The 13,455-nt window shown below is 42.6% G+C and overlaps 1 protein-coding gene across 2 annotated transcripts in view; it reads left to right on the top strand.

Moving 5' to 3' along the window:
- LCLAT1 (lysocardiolipin acyltransferase 1) overlaps positions 1–13,455 on the top strand; it is a 178,323-nt gene that overhangs the window by 19,092 nt on the left and 145,776 nt on the right. Inside the window, exon 1 of one of the 2 annotated variants that reach the window (XM_015426112.1) lies at positions 10,664–10,845. The exons of the other annotated variant lie outside the window; for it this stretch is intronic. The gene's annotated coding sequence lies outside the window, so the exon portion shown is untranslated. Of the gene's footprint in view, positions 1–10,663; positions 10,846–13,455 lie in introns of those variants that run through there. 2 annotated transcript variants of the gene reach the window in all.

Genomic DNA, 13,455 nt, shown 5'->3' with positions numbered 1-13,455 from the left:
TAGTGGGCCCAAAAGGAAGCTTAACACTGGGAGTTTGTCATTACCCACCAGATCAAAAGATAGAGGATTATAAAATGATGAATTATATAAAGAATTAAAGGCTAGACAAAATAACTGTCATAATAGGTGATTTTTACTACCCACACATTGATTGGGTCAATATGTGTTCAAGTCGGGAAAAAGAGATTGAGTTTCTAGACACTCTCAATGACTGTGCTATGGAACCGATGGTCACAGAACCTACCACGGAAAGGCGATTCTGGATTTGGTCCTAAGTAATACCCAAGACCTGGTGAGAGATGTAAAATTGATTGCACCCCTTGGAAACAGTGACCATAATATTATTGAGTTCAACATTTGTATAACTAGGGAGTTGTCCAAAAAGACCGACACAACCACTTTTAACTTTAAAAGGGGTAAGTTCTCTGATATGAGGAGACATGTGAGGAGGAAACTGAAAGGAAAAGTAGAAAGGGTCAAAACCATTGGGGAAGCTTGGAGACTATTTAAAACTACAATCCTAGAAGCCAGAAAAAAATATATACCGCAGGTTAGGAAAGGCACAAACAGGTATAGGAAAAAGCCTGCATGGTTAACTAACAAAGTAATGGAAGCTGTAAAAGGTAAGAAGGATTCCTTTAAGCGGTGGAAAGCTAGTCTCAGTGAGGTTGATAAAAGGGAACACAGGCTGTGGCAAATAAAATGCAACTCTGTGATCAGGCAGGCAAAAACAGAATATGAGGAGCATATAGCAAAAAACATGAAGACCAACAATAAAACTTTCTTCAAATAGATTAGAAGCAGGAAACCAGCCAAGGAAGCAGTGGGGCCCTTGGATGACCAAGGGGTAAAAGGAGTACTAAGGGATGATAGGGAAATGGCTGAGAAGCCGAATGCATTTTTTGCCTGTCTTCACTGTGGAAGAGGAGAAGTGCTTGCCCACTCCAGAACCACTGATTTTGGGAGGGGTGTTGAAAGACCTGAGTCAGATTGAGGTGATGAGAGAGGAGGTCCTATGACTGATAGACAACTTAAAAACTAATAAATCACCAGGCCCGGATGGCATACATCCGAGAGTGCTGAAAGAACTCAAATGTGAACTTGTGGATCTCCTGACAAAAAATATGTAACCTTTCATTAAAATCTGCCTCCATTCCTGAGGACTGGAAGGTAGCTAATGAACTGGTGGAGACTGACCAAAAGTGATTTTGGAGTCGTAGTAGATAACTCACTGAAAATGTTGAGACAGCGTGGGACTGCAATAAAAAGGGCCAATGCTATGCTAGGGATTATTAGGAAGGGAGTTGAAAACAAATCAGCCAGTATCATAATGCCCCTGTATAAATCGATGGTGCGACCTCATTTGGAGTACTGTGTACAGTTCTGGTCACCACACCTGTCACGACTCAGTTGGGGTGTCACCTGACGCTGCCACCACTCTGGATTTAGGTTCCCTTGAGAAGGGAACCCTTGAGAAGGTTCCCTTGAGAAGGCCCAGAGTTCCCTTGAGAAGGCCCAGAGTCCCAAGACCTTCAGATCTCCCTTTAGGCCGAATAACAGGTGTGAGGAGCAGGCAGACTGAAACAAGAAAAAGGCTTATTTTATAGGAGGTCAAACAACAAGGTGCAGAATAATAAGTGGGTGAAAAGAAATCAAATGCCCTAATCCTGTTCATACGAGCCGTTTGGGCCGGGAGAAGGACGGATCGGGGCCGGAGCAAACAGGCGCGATCCCACAGCAACATCTGGGGAACGTCGTGCTACCGTCTCCGATCCGTCCCATTCCGCCCATACAGCGCAGCAAAAAAGAACCACCTCCCTGGGTGGTTCTTTCGGATGGGCCGTGGCAAGTGCGGCCGTGGGATCGCCGGTGCGTCCTTGCGCCAGCACATCCCCGGCTCCTGGCCGAACTGCACATGTGTGAGCATGTGCAGTTCGCCAGGCTCCCCTTCGCATCGTCGCATTCTCCCCGGCATCTGATCATGCCGGGGAGCGATGCGCCGCGGCTGAGGGGATCCGTGGGATCCCGCCACGGCGTCTCAAGTTTGGTGCGGCTCTGCTTAGCCGCGTTCCAGCCATCCCGTGTGGCAGGGACCTTAGTCTGGGGCAAGTGATGCACTGTATTCTTGGTGTTGGGGGGGCAACAGTGGGAGGGCTTCTAGTGTCCTGGCCCCACTGCTGGACCTCCTGATGGCACCTGGTATTTTTGGCCACTGTGAGACAGAGGGTTGGGCTGGATGGGACATTGGCCTGATCCAACATTGGCTTCTCTTATGTTCTCATGTTCCTTATTTCACAACTCAGAATAGTGCACACATAGGGGAATAAGTGTTGATACAGCAACGCTTTGTAAGCACTGGAGATGGGTTGCTATTCTTCACACTGATAACTTATCCTTAAACAAGCTTTTAAAAGGAAAGAAACCCTACAGTCATTATGTGCAGACAATATGTGCATAATTTGCCCTTTGTTTTGGCATTTGGGATCCATTATTTATGGGTAGTGGCAAACTGGCAAACTGTGGAGTTAGTAGGGATGTCAAGTCCCCCCGAGGGGTGGGGAAACCCCCGCCCAGGAGGCCCTTTCCCCACCGCCGCCGGAACCCCACCCCCAAAGCACATCACAGGGAAGTGATGCAAGCACGTTGGGGACGTTGGGGGCGGGGCCACAATCATCCGAGGGAAACCGAGGGAAAACTCTATGGTTTTCCCTCGGATGATTGTGGCCCTTGCCCCCAATGTCCCCAAAGTGCTTGCGTCACTTCCGTGTGATGTGCTTGCGGTGTGCGCACGCTTTGCGCGCGCGCGAAGACTCCCAGAGCAAGGCTGGACTCCCCCGCTCCGGAACAGGTAAGCACTTGGCAACCCTAGGACTTAGGCAACGTACTTAATAGAGAGAGAAGGAAGGAATTGCCTTCACTTACAAGGGAAAAAGCCATAGATTAAATTCTACAATGAAGTTAGAAGAATTCTTAGGAAAATATGGACAAGACCTGGGTGGTGAAGAGGAAGAAGCTAGTAATTCAGAAGAGGATTTTCAGGAGTCACAAGGTGAATTGCAAGAAGTGGAAATCCAGAAACCAAAAGAAAAAAGAACGGGAAGACACAAGAAATTTGGACAATCGTCGGTATTTACTAGGTTACGACGACAGAGAAAAAGAATTGAAAGGAAATTAGAATGGACAAGAAGAAGCTTAAAATTGTGTCAATTAATATCAACGGTCTGAATACACCACAAAAAAGAAGAAAGATATTTTGTCAGGCAAAGAAACTCAACACAGATATACTTTGTATTCAGGAGACACATATTAAGAAGGTGGATGAAAAACTATTAGAATATAGAAGGTTGGGGCTGTGTTTTGTGGCGGCAGATGATTGCAAAAAACGGGGAGTTGCAACATATGTTAAACCTTACTTATTTCCTGAGATGATTTTTAGATCAGAGGATGGCAGAATCCTCATTATTAAAATTAGAAGACAGAATAGAGCAGCTCTAATAGTGAATATTTACGCACCCAATCAAGGACAAGAAATTTTTTTCCAGAAATTACGAAATATATTAGTAAAGTTTTCAGCTGAAGAAACTTTTGTCGTGGGTGACTTTAATGCTGTGTTAAGCACAAAAGAAGATAGGAAAAGTCAAAGAAAAGGCACACCGAAATCAAATGAACTCCCTCAAGCTTTCTTATTACTAGCTAATGAGCTGAATCTTATAGACCTCTGGAGAGTAAGAAATGGCAAAAAAGAAGATTATACTTTTTTCTCTGCCTGCCATGAATCCTGGTCGAGGATCGACATGATATGGGCCTCGAGTTTACTTCTATCAGATGTAGAGGAAGCTGAGATATTACCGGCAACCTTCGCAGACCACAATCCTGTGATGGTGGAGATTAGCGATATAACCAGACCCTTTAGATGGACGCTGAAAACGTGGTTGCTAAACAATCAGAATTTTGTGAAAGAGAGTAAAGAAGAATTTGAAGCCTTTTTTAAGCAAAATATTATCCCAGAAACAAATATAGATATAATTTGGGACACGTTTAAGGCCTTTGTGAGAGGAAGAATTATAAGACAGGAAATATGGTTGAAAAGACAAAAACGCGAGAAATACAAACATTTAGTAGAACAGATTAGGAAAGAAGAAGATCTTCTGAAGAAGCTATCATACTCTGCTAGACTAAGATTTAGGATCATGGCGTTACAACATCAAATGAATACCTTACTAACACAAGAATTGGCAGAAAAGTTAAAGTATGCAAAACAACAATTCTTTGAAAAGGGGAACAAGCCTTCCCGGTGGCTAGCATATAGGCTCAAGAGAGACAAAGAAAAGAGCCAGATAAAAATGTTAAAGAATGACCAAGGAGATAGCTGTTTCTCTCCAAAAGAGATGGAAAATATAATAGAGGGCTTCTACAAAAAATTATATACCCAGAAGGAACAAGATATACAAGAAATAGAAAAGTTTCTGGATAATTATAATAAGAAAAAGTTTACAACAGAACAAAAAGATAAACTGAATGCACCAATTACTATTGAGATAACGGCGGTCCTTAAAAAATTAAAAGTAAGAAAGACACCTGAACCTGATGGACTGCCCATAGAATTTTATCAGATCTTTAACAAACAAATTGGAAACCCTTTGAAATTAACCATACAAAATATCATTGATAATAAACGAATGCCAAAATCTTGGGAAGAGGCCTTAATTTCTTTGATTCCTAAACAACAATCGGATATAACACAAATAAAAAATTATAGGCCCATCTCATTGCTTAATGGCGATTACAAGATATTTGCAGCTATTCTAGCGAGTAGACTTAAAGAGGTTTTACAACAGGTTATTCATAGTGATCAAGCAGGTTTTTTGCCACAACATCATTTGAGAAATAATGTTAGGATATTATTGGATGTGATTGAATTTTACGAATATCACCCAAGTGATCAGATAGCCCTTTTTTTCTTGGACGCCGAGAAGGCGTTTGATAACGTCAGCTGGGAATTCTTACTTAGACAATTTAATCATTGGGACTGTGGAGAACCATTCTATAACATGTTACAGGCGATTTATACACAGCAAGAGGCTAAAATAAGCTTTAACGGTCATCTGACCAGCAAGATAAAAATAGATAAAGGAACAAGACAAGGATGCCCGCTGTCCCCCTTATTATTTATTTTTGTAATAGAACTATTTAATGATATGGTAAGGGCAGACACAGCAATTAAAGGTTTAAATGTGAAAGGTGAACAGTTTAAATTATTGGCATATGCCGATGATTTGGTTTTGATGTTGGAGGAACCCACTACATCCTTAGGCCACCTAATGCACAAGTTAGAGATATACGGTCAGGTGGCGGGGTTGAAAGTGAATCACCAAAAATCTAAAGTAATTACAAAGAATTGTTCTAAAGAAAGTGAAAAGGTGATACAAGAGAAAACAGGATTTGTAGTAACTAAAAAAATCAAATATCTTGGGATATGGATAACAAACAAGTGTTGCTCTTTATACAAGGATAATTATAAGAAACTACTGTTAGAAATTAAGAAAGACCTGGAAAGTTGGAGAGGGCTACAATTATCTTTGTTAGGCAGAATTGCTACGATTAAGATGGCTATCCTGCCGAAAGTGATGTTCCTGTTCCAGACACTACCGATACTACAAAATCAAGAGTTTTTTAAAGAATTAAGTAAGAGTTGCTCCTCATTCGTCTGGCAAGCGAAAAAGCCAAGATTTAGGCTACAACTAATGCAGTGTAGAAAGGAGTCTGGAGGTTTAGCTATGCCGGTGTGGGATCTATACTATAAAGCTGCGGCTTTGGTTTGGGTAAGGGAATGGGCAACTCTGTCCAATAATAGGCTTTTAAGACTGGAAGGTTATGACCTCCCACAGGGGTGGCACGCTACACTCTGGTATGATAAAGAAAAGAAATTTTTTGAACGACATTTTTTGAGAAGGTCTCTGTTATTAGTTTGGCGGGAAATTAAATTCCAGCATTATAAGAAGATACCTAGATGGGTTGCACCGATAGAAGCGCTAGAAATACCATCGCTGTACCTTCATGGGGGAGACTGTTCCTATAAAAATTTGTTAGATAGTGGGAATAATCTGAAAACATCTGATATCCTGAAAGCCCAGAACATTGAGTTGACCTGGTTACAAAACTTTCAATTGAAATCAAGGTTTAAGGAAGATGTGAAAATTGGCTTTTATGGAAAAGAAACAGATTTGGATAAGGCTTGGCTTATAGCAGAAACGCAACTCATTAAAAAGATATATAACATTTTTTTAGAGAAAAAGATACAGGAAGATGTGATATGGGCCAGTTGGAAAAAATGGAGCAAAGATTTAGGATATGAAATAGATAAACGTAAATGGATGCAAATTTGGGAAACAAATATAAAAATTACACGGGCCACAACCTTTAAAGAAAACATATATAAAGTTGTACATAGGTGGTATTTACACCCGTCAAGACTGGCGAAATATGGTAATGGGACAAATATTTGTTGGAAATGCCACCAAAATACTGGTACATATTTCCATATGTGGTGGACGTGCAATAAAGCTAAGAGATACTGGGAGGAAATCAGAAATTGGATAGCAGAAATTATGGGTTTAGTATTACCATTAAAACCAGAAACCTTCCTTTTGAATATTATCTCTGATGTAAGGGATAAAGAAGAGAAAACCTTGTTAGAATACTGTACAACTGCCGCTAGAATATGTTATGCCAGATATTGGAAAAGTGAGAAAATTCCAGACAAATCGGAAGTTATTGAAAAATGGTTTGAGGTCGCTGAGATGGATAAGCTATCAAATATACTAAAAGGGAAAGATGATAAAATGTATAATAAGAAATGGAAAAGATTACTTGAATGGAAATGTAATTAAGTGACTAGGAAATTGTTAAAAGGAATACTTTTGGCTGTTTGCCTGTCTTTGTAAATATCACGGGTAAATTATCTGTTATATTATCATTCGTTGGGTGTGGGAGATTGGGAAAAATTAATAAAAATATTTATTTAAAAAAATAGAGAGAGAATTGTCAGAAGAATGACGAGAGCTTGCCTAGCACTCCACCCAACAAAGACTTTGAATAGGCATTTTATATATATAGTCTGGGGTTCCGATGAGGGCTATCATGCAATTGGTCCATGAAGATCAGCAATAATAGCATAGAACATAATGTAATGAACAAATACAACTTTCCAGCTATGCACTTGACTGATTAGTGCCAGTATTCAGAGACAAGAACAGTAAGTTCAGTGAGTATCACAAAACTCCATGTTGCATTTCATTTGAAAGAGAATTAGGACATAACAGATACTAATAAAATGCTATCAGGTATAACAAGCACGTGTAAAATCATAACACACATAGCATTTTTCTGGAGCCTTTCCCCATGGAACAGGTGATTATTATTTGTATTTTCCAGTGATTATCTGTAAGCCATAGTGGGAGCCAGTTCTGACGGAAAACTGGGTTAAAGATAACAAATCGGTTAAAAGTAAGAACTTGCCATTTATGGCCTCATAGATAGATTTTCCTTTTGATGGTTTATCATAAATTAACGAACTAATTAATTTTGGGGTGCAATGCAGTCTTGTATCTATGCTGTTCTGGTCTCCCAGGTGGACAAGAAACTTTCTTGCAAATCAGATCCTACCTCCCCATGTTCTGTATATTTGCTAATAGCTGCATAATTCTCCTCCAAGTTCAGGGGCAGTGTAGCTCTGAATACTGGTTGCTGGGACGACTACTAGGAGATGTTTTGTAGGCTGCTTCACCATTGTAGGCTGATGAAGACAGACAACAAACAAATCTACTTTGAAAGATACTGGTCAGAGACCAGCAACGTTGGATACCTGTGTGCAGGGGTCATTTCGTAGAAAAAGAGGTGCAGGAGCTCATTAGCATAACTTATTTGCATATGCCACACACCCCTGACATCACTGGAAGTATGTCAGAACACCCACTGCTCAGGCTCCACTCCAAAAATCTCCAGGTATCTCCCAACTCAGAGATGGCGAGCCTACCCTCCTTTCTGTTCCATTCTAACTTTGGGAAAGAAAGAAAGAAAGAAAAAAAAGAAAGAGAGAGAGAGAGAGAGAGAAGGAAGACAGACAGACAGACTAGACCTCAAGGGCATCCAAGGAAGCTGATGGGCAGTAGGTTCAGGATGGACAAAAGGAAATGCTGCTTTACACAGAGAGTGATTAAAATGTGGAATTTGCTGCCAGCGGATGTAGTGATGGCCACAGAAATAAACTGCTTTAAAGGGGGATTAGATAAATTCATGAAGGATAAGTCTATCAGTGGCTACTAGCCATCAAGTCCAATAGCACCTTTAAGACCAGAAAAGTTTTATTCTAGGTATAAGCTTTTGGTTAAACTTTGTTGGTTTTAAAGGTGCCATTGGACTTGAATTTTGTTCTGTTGCTTCAGACCAACACCCACCTGAATCTACTAGCTAGGGTGACTGAGGGGAACCTCCACATTCAGAGGCAGTCAACCTCTGAATGCCAGTGCCCGGAGGCAACCTCAGGGGAAGGCCTCGGCCTCTGTACCCTGATGTTGGCCTTCTGAAGGAACTGGCTGGCCACTGTGTGAGACAGGATGATGGACTGGGTGGACCTGGTCATTCTGTACAAGTCAAGGCTCCTCTTGGGAAAATGTCCCATTCCGCCTCTGATTGTGGCACCCCCAAGCATGCCCCTTCAGAAGAAAATCGTACATAAAGCAGTGGGACTGTCTTTGGGTTGAATGCACCTGAGAACTGAGGGTCTGGGACGCAGAGGTAGAATTGTTTGGGAAGATTCTAACATGCAAAGCAGAGCAGCCCTTTGCATTATTTCCTGAGGCCCCCCCCCCCAGAAGACACGGGCTCCAGGGAGCACAGGTCCAAGACCAGCTCTGTGCTGTTGTTTATTTATTTGTTTATTTATTCATATTTATATCCCGCCCTCCCCAGGTGGGCTCAGGGCGGCTAACAAGGGCAGGACACAGCCATGCCGGAATAAAAACATATAAAAACATAATAAACATTCAACATTAAAACCACTGTGCTCAATTCGCAACTGATGTCCTAAGTCCAAGATGGTAACTCCACAGTTACAGATGGTTCCATGAAGGGCAACGGAAAGTGCATGCCCAGAGCATCTCCATACACTAGCCCAGGTGGCAACTGCATTCCCAGGGCCCCCCACATCCGAGGAGGCCCCCAAGGCAGCCAATAAAAACAATTCAAACCAAGATGCTTTAAATGGAAAGAAACATTTATTAACCCCACTGAAACCACCACATCAAATCATCAAACCCAGCAAGGGGGGAAAAGCACCAAAGTGTCAAGTGATCAACAAGCAGGGAAACAGTGACTGATTCCAAATGCCCCCCCCCCCCATGACCAGTGGAACCACCAGGCATTGGCCCTATGGAGATGTCAGGGAGTGGTTTTGGTCATCTGTAAGCTCTGGTTTGGGGGGGTGTGTGTGTGAGAGAGAGGCTCCCTGCCTCTCCTCCTCCTCCCTCTGGGGCCTTCTTGGCAGCCTGGGCTGCCAGCCTCCAGGTGGTGGCCAGTGTTCCCTCTAAGCTGAGTTAGTGTGAGCCAGCTCACAGTTTTTTAGCCTCCAGCTCACACATTTTTGTCTTAGCTCAGGAAGGATGGCTCCAGAGCAAACTAACTGATGCAGTAGCCAAATCGCTTGCTCACAACTTTAAGGCTAGTAGCTCACAAAGAAGAATTTTTGTTCACAAGACTCCATAGCTTAGAGGGAACATTGGTGGTGGCTGGCGATCTCCTGCTGTAATTGATCTCCAGGCCACAGGGATCAGTCTCCCTGGAGAAAACGGCCGCTTTGGAAGGTGGACTCTCGGCGCGTTGGTAGTCTGAGTAATTGTATTGTGCAGATGGGCGCTGGAAGATGGGCAAGATGCCGGGGTTTGACCCTGGCCTCAGGGGTTGTTACGATGGCAACGCGGACAGCATTCATGATATATACTTCTAAACGCGGTAGTGTTTTCTCTCCGCTTGGAGAGCTGCTCGGTCCGAGAGCGCGAAAGCGCTGTGGCGGAAGGAAGGTGCAGCTGAAGCCGTGGCTGCCCCTCTTCCTGCTCAAGCGAGGCATGTCAAGGTATAAGGATACTCTTCAGGCGACCAGGAATGTGCGTTGTCCTTTTCGTCGGTGGTGGTCTGCGGGCCAGAGGAGGGCCAGGCATTCTGGGTGTCGGCTGAGCAGGGGAAGGAGGGGGGGGGCTCGAGGCTTTTCTTCTGGGTGTCGGCTTAGCAGGGGCAGCTCAAGGCTTTCTACCACCCCCACCAGGTGCGAGACGGGCTGCAGAAGAAGTGCTTCTACAAGCCCGCTTTGGAGCTCAGGATGGCGGTGGCATTAGAACCCGGGCAGCGGGGAGGGGGGGACAACGACGACGACACTCCTGTGCCGTCAGTTTTGCGCCGGCCTCTTCCGTGTTGAATAGGCCTGAGAGATAGGAACTGGAGGGAAAATGGATCCCTGCCTCTTTAAGAAAGCTCTCTGGTCTGCAAAGGAGGTGTTCCTCTTTCATAGGAACCAATTCAGAGGCAGGAAGCGGTCTCCTTGGTAACTGTTGCGCGGGCAACAGCGGACCGGAAGTGTCATAGGGCATGGGCAGAGAGGTGGAAGGTTAAAGGTGACATCGGGACGAAGATGGCTGTTGTGAGGGGCTTGTTTGTATCTCTGAGTTGCCCGGCGGCTCTCGCGGTGGCTTTCAGCGGATCGAGCCGGGGTTTAGGCATCCTTTGCTGCTAACGCTTTGTGGCGGTGTGAAGGGAGCGGGGCTCGGAGCATTGGAAGTGGAGGCCGCGCTTCAGGTGAGAGGAAGAGTTGCTGTGGCTTGGGGGCCAGCATGGCGCGGGTGGGAGGCCTGGGGTGGGTTTCCTTAGTTAAGTAAGCTAATGGTCAGCGCGAGTATTTTGTCTACATGCAAGGATATTTAGTAAGCGCATTTTTACCCCTGGTTGTCCAATGTGCTTTGAAGCAAGTGAATAAATGAAAATTGGCTGTTGGAAATACTTTCTCTTTTAATTGGGTAGGGGGGAGTCAATCTCTGTAGAGGGGACCCTCCCCAGCTTCTCTTCCCATTTGTCTCAGGCAAAAAAGCTACCCTTGTAAGCTATGTAGGCTGTAGCTGTGAAGGAAAAGTGTGTATGTACACATACTTGCCAGAGTTGCCAACTGTATGTTGGGTAATTCCTGGAGATTTGGGAGATAGAGCCTGGGGAAGGTGGGGGAATGGTATTAATCAGGTATAATACCATAGAGTCTATCCTCTGAAGTAGCCGTTTTCTCCAGGGGAAGTGATTGATCTAATCTGGTGATTACTTGTAATTGTGGGAGATCTCCAGGCCCCACCTGGAGGTTGGCAACAGCATTGCAATCTGACCTGAGTGCTTATTGCTGTTCTTAAGGCTTCCTATAGCACATTATGTGGAGCCAAACCAGAGCAGAGTTTTAGACTTTTCTTGAGGGTGTGTGTGTATGAGTTCAATGGAAAATGGTGTGAATCAAAGGGGACATCCATCCAAGAAAACGCACCTTCTTCTTTGATCTCTGTTAACAAAGCCTTATTTCATGCTCAGAGGAAGAAACAGAAACTTTTATGGTGAAACAAAGTTTGAGTCCAGTGATACTTTTAACACCAACAAAGTTTTATTCAAGGTATGAACTTTTGTGTACATGCACAAAAATGTGTGTGCACATGAAAGCTCATACCTCTAATAAAACTTTGTTGATCTTATCTTAAAGGTGCCACTGGACTCAGTTTTGTTCTACTGCTTCAGACCAACATGGCTCTCCCCCCCATATACTTTTATGGTGATACATTGGTGGGAGAGAATTCCCATTTGGCACACTGCAACCCAGGAAAGTAGAAGTGGGACAATATAGGGGTGGGGATCTTCATGCACTTACAAGATTGTTCATCATGTGTAAATAAAGGAAGGGGTATTTGGTTTCAAACAAAATGGATTATAATTTCACATTCTTTGTAGAATGATCCTTTGTGGAGACTTTGCACTACATCATAGCTTATTTATAACAAAGTAAATAAAGATATCCTCACCACCACTATACTCATTTGCCCACCCCCCAATAAAATTTCTCCAGCTACAGCCCTGGCCCTGGAATGAAAGCTGCCCAAATGGAATGACAGTCCCTGGAAGTAGCATAAGTATTCTGGGACTGGAGTGACAGCCCCCAATGTGAATTGATAGTCCCCGGGACTGGAATCATTGCTCTGGAATCAAAGTTCAGTGCAGAAGGCATCTACAGTGGGAGACACATTTACAATAAATTGGGCAGTTTCTGTAGTTCTTAACCATTTAGTTACAAAGGCTTCTTTAAAATCTAAAATTGCTGCACCAAGCTCTATGTAATTATATAATTTAATTCCTTTCTTCTAAGAATATCATCAGCACCTTAAGTGGTTTCGTGTAGGTGACTGACTGATTGTGCACTGCAGCTATAAGTGTTTGAAATACTTGCTTTTCTGTGGCCTTGTTTTTCAGCTGCTTTTGCTTTGCTTTGTTTTCTTGTCCTTCACAGGAACTCTGAGATTATCTGTACCTCTGTCTTCATTTCCTTCTCTAAAACCTTTCTGCCTTCTATCTAGAATTCTCTCTTGATCTTTCCTGTTTTTTAAATTTAGTCTTTAACTGGTCTGACTTATTTATTGTATACTAGAAGATAAAAGGGTTTGTTTTAGTTTTTAAAAGCAGCCTCATTTTAAAGTATTCTGAAAACTGGAAAGAGATAACGGACGTGTTGTTGATGTTTCTATTTCTTAAAGCTATCTTGTTTTGTCTGGTTTTAATAAAGCATGTTATGTGGCTTTCATTTTCAAACTTTTTGTGTGAAATATGTGTATAGTTTTTTAAAAGAACTTTTTATTTTTTAGTTTTAATTTACCAATGTATACAATAAAATAACAAAGAAACTGATAAGTACTGTAAATATCCGTTCCCCTGTCCTCACCTCATTACTACTGATGTGAACAAGCAAAATAAATATAACAATTTTTATAATGTTAGTACACTCATATTATCTTATTTTTTTCCAATTTAGTGACTTTTCTTCCAAGAAAGCAGTTATAGACACCATTCCTCTATAAAGTGATCCTCTTGCATCCCTTGCTGTGTCCTGGCTTATTGCAAGAAATTCTTAATGATTACAAGATCCCAAACTTTCTGAATCCAGTCTTGTTCACATGGGTCTTTGTTTTGTTTTTTGGTTGCTGTCTGATAAGACACGCAGTTGCTATTAAATTCTGGATTACTTTTCTATAAGCATATGCCACAACTCTATCACGTATGTATCAATACATACATCAAAGCCAATATTTTTAACACTTGACATGAATCAGTCTCCATTTTTTTGCATTTTGAAATGGGTCCATTATATATGAAAATATATACCCATTACCG

The sequence above is a fragment of the Gekko japonicus genome, unplaced genomic scaffold (assembly GCF_001447785.1).
Source record: "Gekko japonicus isolate JY-2015 unplaced genomic scaffold, Gekko_japonicus_V1.1 scaffold143, whole genome shotgun sequence".
Taxonomy (NCBI): Eukaryota; Metazoa; Chordata; class Lepidosauria; order Squamata; family Gekkonidae; genus Gekko; species Gekko japonicus.
Note: the sequence above shows the minus strand (reverse complement) of the source record. Positions and strands in the feature narration are given on the sequence as shown.